General features: G+C 36.7%; 1 protein-coding gene and 1 long non-coding RNA gene across 4 annotated transcripts in view; one reads left to right on the top strand and one right to left on the bottom strand.

The window, feature by feature from the left end:
• LOC117113658 overlaps positions 1–2,779 on the top strand; it is a 6,530-nt gene extending 3,751 nt beyond the window's left edge. The window contains exons 2-3 of the long non-coding RNA XR_004446237.1: positions 1,871–1,936; positions 2,502–2,779. This is a non-coding gene — a long non-coding RNA (uncharacterized LOC117113658). The remainder of the gene's footprint in view (positions 1–1,870; positions 1,937–2,501) is intronic.
• LOC117113656 (gamma-aminobutyric acid type B receptor subunit 2-like) overlaps positions 1–4,860 on the bottom strand; it is a 94,717-nt gene that overhangs the window by 71,763 nt on the left and 18,094 nt on the right. The window contains exon 2 of one of the 3 annotated variants that reach the window (XM_033257062.1): positions 2,776–3,004. The exons of 1 other annotated variant lie outside the window; for it this stretch is intronic. The gene's annotated coding sequence lies outside the window, so the exon portion shown is untranslated. Of the gene's footprint in view, positions 1–2,775; positions 3,125–4,860 lie in introns of those variants that run through there. One more of the 3 variants, XM_033257061.1, reaches the window with a different exon arrangement.

The following is a 4,860-nucleotide window of genomic DNA, read 5'->3' as shown; positions in this document are numbered from 1 at the left end:
ATGAAGAAGGCGTGTCCACGTGTGTTTCGAAACATATCGTCGCTCACATCACGAACTAACACAATTAAATTCAATTGTGTTAGTTCGTGAAATCAAAAAAGCGCGTCAAAATACGCGCTGTTGTTGTTAAGGACTTTTTATGTGGTAAAGAATACAAAATTGCTTGACAACCAATACGCGCTCGTTTTGACAACAGCCAGTTTGCAATATTATGTGTACTTGAAAACTGTGACACTTTCCGTAAATAATACAAATCTTAATAGTGCGAACTCATTTGACAATATGAGGCTTATAAATAAACACAATAATTACGACATCAAAGCTAAGGCGAAACGTCAATAAACAAGATTTGACTTGGCAGTCAAAAGGTCATATCGCTATGCTGTCATAAATCTACCGGCTCTTATATATTAACACATGTTGAATTACAAGCGATAGATTTAGAATGACAGAGACGATGAAGCAGTTAAGGGTAATACAAGTTGACGTTGTAAATGATAAATACATTCATAGAATAAATATCTTAATAGACGTTTGTGTCGTATTGCACGGTAAATTAAAATTCAATCGTCTCCCATGCTTCAATACAGTTATTTTGGATCTCTGATCAAGCGGTTTTATTTTTTTTTTAATGCTCTCAATACTATTCTGAGAATATGGATTTGTTTACCGTATTGAAGTTTTCTTTGACATTTAGGCTCCGTTTACACTAGCGTGCGTTATACGCAAACGCAAGACGCGGTTGTTACACTATTACCAGTCTAATATGCTGCTGAGCTGCGTCATCGAGGCGTGTTGTGCAAGTCAGGTCGCGCCAGCAAACGCTTGGTTTACACTGGCACGCTTCAAACGATAAGGAAAACGTGGCTTTCACACTATCTCCTCTAGTTGAGGTTCTTCGTCAGTTCGCGCCGGCTGAAGTTTCAAACGACACATTTCAAACTCAAACGAAAGCCTCGACAATTTTTTCCACTATTGTGTCATTCGCCTTTTCAATCGCCGATGGCGAAACGTATTATTGTATTTGTCTTTTTTTACCCAAATAAATCAAGTTTTTATTGAATATTATAGCAGAGTGAATGGGGAAAAAATAAGATTCGCGTAGGCTAAACCGATAAATACGTCTCCCTTAAATGGTTGGACTTGCCATTACCCCCGATTAAATTTGTCATACCAGAAGGCCTAGGGGATGCATCGTTGATCAAGGCCACAAAAAGTGTAAATAAGTATAAAACCAAGTGTGTGTAAACCTAACTTAAAGGTACGCGTCAAAGTGTCCACACTTAAAATTCTGGCGATGTTTTTTGTTTGCGTTTGCTTCATGTGTAAACCAAACTTACTTACTTTTCCATGTCTTCTTTCTGAGGTATCTAATGTCAAGTGGCTGACACCGGGAATCGTTTCTTTCGTTGTCGAACACTTGTAGATTACTTAAGTGTAAGTCAAGTTTAAGGAGCATCTCGCATTTTATCGACATCATTTATTGATCAGGAAGAACAGTTCTGATCTGTTTGACCTCTGAAGCATTTAGGCCTACATATCTGAATTCAGTCGGTTGTCTTTGATCGGAAGTTGGCCTATTCTACATGCCTTTAGGATAGGCGGCATTTTCTTCACCAAGTCAGTTCAATGTATACAGTACTGATTAGATCTTATATTATTACGTCACCGCCTCAGTATTAACTTATCGAAATTTAGTTTAATACTGTATAACATTTTTAGGACATGCGACATAGCGAATGCAGTCACTAGCATTTTGGTTTGATTTAGAAGAGTGTTCAGAGGATATCTTTCACCTTGACTATTCAACTTTATGTCTAATTAATACCGTAAGTTATATTAATCTAACTCATATTTTCTTCCCTTCCAGAATTGAATTCGCCTAGAGGCCACGATGACATGTTTGACTAGCAAGATAGCAGCGAAGTTAAGGGTGGTATCCTTTATTGTGCGCTAATAATATTGAAGATATTGAAGCTCCCTCTGACTTATCCATCAAATACCCTTCTTGAATTTAAGCTGGGGGTGGCAGGGGTGGCGCCAGCGGGTGCCACGGGCCAGAGCCCTGCCGTTCCCGTAAGGGAGTAAAACCACAATTGGTCTGGGAGAAAAAAATGTATATGTATTTTCTACATATTAATTGACTCCAAAATCGATTAAATAAGCCTTTGAAACTCCTAAATTGTTGTATTTTCCGGAGGCTGCGCCCCTGGAACACTTTGGGGAGATTTTTTAGCGATAGGCCTACCCGACCACGCCCACTTCTTTTCGTCGGGGATCTCGGACCCCCTGTTGGGCAAATCCTGGAGCCACCACTGGGGGCGGAAGGCGGCGGTGGTGGGGACAGGGTACAAGTTGTGGTAGGAGCCATTAAGATGTTGGGCGACGTTTCGTATACGAGGGGTCAATGTATAATTATAGTAAAATCATAAATATTTGTGAATAGATAACTGGAGTGATATATATTATTGAAGCACATTTTTCCTTTATGTATGTTTTAGCTCAACCACTTTAACATATACTAGTCACGCGATTACTGTAAGCAGTTATACAGTATATGGCCTATACTAACCAACGTAGCACAGTGTATAACCTCAGCGATATTTGTTGTAATACAGTACTCTAAGTATTGAACTAAGAATTAACATTATTTATTTAAGTAAGGCGGGAATACTGTTGGCTGACCGTGTCTTATAAGACCCACATATACAAGCAAGTCATCTAGATGAGCGATAATGAAATTGAGCGAAGACTGAACAAATTTGCTATACTGACCATTGTCCATAATGCTATTGTAAACTACTCTGGATCGAGATGGCACGATCTTGTATATGTAAACGCTTAAAGTGCTTTTGGGTTCTCGGTTTTCATATCGGAATCCATAGCATTCGATTATTGTACGTTGGTATTGCTATAATGCGGGAATGCGCCAGGGTGGTGATGGATGGTGACTCCGAAGAGTATTTGTGTCTTTATTTTGTTTATCTTCTCATCCATGTCAGTTCTGTCATAAAATAAATATACATAAAATAAATAGGCCTAAATAAATAATTAAAATAAAATTAATTAATTCAAAAAAAATATTAATGCAGAAAAAAGGCTACATATACACTCTGTAGGTGAAAAACGTCGCCGCGAGCAGCTCTATACAAAGAGATGGATACGTGCGCCTTATAAGATTACCGGTACTTTATTATTATTATTATTATTATTATTATTATTATTATTATTATTATTATTATTATTATTATTATTATTATTGTTGTTGTTGTTATTGTTATTATTATTATTATTAATATTATTATTATTATTATTTATTATTATTATTGTTATTATTTATTATTATTATTATTGTTATTATTATTAATAGAGTAGATGTAGGACGTGGTGGTTGAGACGATTGCCTTCCAATCCTAGGTCCAAAGTGGCGGTACAGGAATTTGTCCTCGGCCCTAAAACATATCCACTTAATAAGCCTTGATTGAGACTTAGTTTATAAGCATCGTATAATTTTCATACATTTAAGAGGCCCCGAATACCTGAACAGATCTCCGCCTATAAATATTATTAAAAACTCTCAAGTAATATAATTGCAACTAAAATTATCCCTCCTTTTATCAATCGCTTCAAAAATAATCTACAATCTAAAATATGTCGCAACTTAAATACCCGCAACTGAATTACTCGCAACTAAAATTATCTAAAGGGCCTAAGAATATCGCCACTCTAAGGCCAAATAAAAAAAATACTAGTTTCTCGTCCCCTCGCGCATCCTTCTCTGCCTCACTATTTTTCCCTTTATTTTACGAAATGTACGAAAATTTGGCTAAGTCAGAGCAGCAAAATTCCTCCCTCTCGATTGTTCGTGGTTGGGGATACATATACTATGAATCATGTCTAGTGCTTCTTTTATTTGCTTTCAATGTGTCTACTTGGTAAAAGTGAGAAAGTAGTAGCTGTTTCCCATCAACCATATTGGATTTGCCATCTCGGAGTAAAAAAAAAGAAGAAAAAAGTGCCCTCATTCTCCCTTTTTTCAAAATATTAGGACGAGAAACTACTTTTTTTTCTTATTTGGCCTAAATAAATCGCAACTAAAATAACGGTAACTAGATTTTGTACTGTATTGAAAATAGCCGTTGCAAGCAGGGAGCAGTGAAATTGGCACGTGACAATGGGCACGTGACAATTTCAGATTGTGATTGGTTCAATGACTTAAATATGGGGGAGATTTATATCAGCATGTAGAATCTCTGTTGATCAGTGCGTCTACTAATTGCCTGTCGATTTGTCTTAAGGAAACGTTTCGATATTCATTTCAGTTAGGCGATATCCATAAACATCTTTGACGATTTAAGAAAACCTTTCAACGACTGTCTTACCCAATCGCTCACTCTTAACCTTACATATATTCATGCATTTCTTCTCTGGTATGTTTCAATTCCTTAAACATGAATACTCCGCCTCCCATTTGGTCTTATGTACTTCTTCATCTTTATTTATGCCCTTATTTTCGTACGCTCCAGTTTGCCTGTTTACTATAATGTCATTGCATTTGTTCACTCCTATAAATACTATAATAAGTGCTTTTTAAGTATTGTTACTCCAAAGATGGCAGTTGAACTGTTGAAAAATGTTTGTTCCAAATTTTTATAATAAAACAGCTAGGCTCAGCCTAAATGGTATCCGTTGTGATTATATATATTATATATATATAAGCCTCCGTGGTCTAGTGGTTATGACACTCGCCTTGACAGCGAGAGGTCGCAGGTTCGAGTCCCGCCAGAGGCATTTTATTACACAATTCCTTTATTCATTTATTTACAGGACTACATTCGTTGAGAGCTATGCTACACGATG

The sequence above is a fragment of the Anneissia japonica genome, unplaced genomic scaffold (assembly GCF_011630105.1).
Source record: "Anneissia japonica isolate Jap-2015-1 unplaced genomic scaffold, ASM1163010v1 scaffold1665_len535045_cov187, whole genome shotgun sequence".
Lineage (NCBI taxonomy): Eukaryota > Metazoa > Echinodermata > Crinoidea > Comatulida > Comatulidae > Anneissia > Anneissia japonica.
Note: the sequence above shows the minus strand (reverse complement) of the source record. Positions and strands in the feature narration are given on the sequence as shown.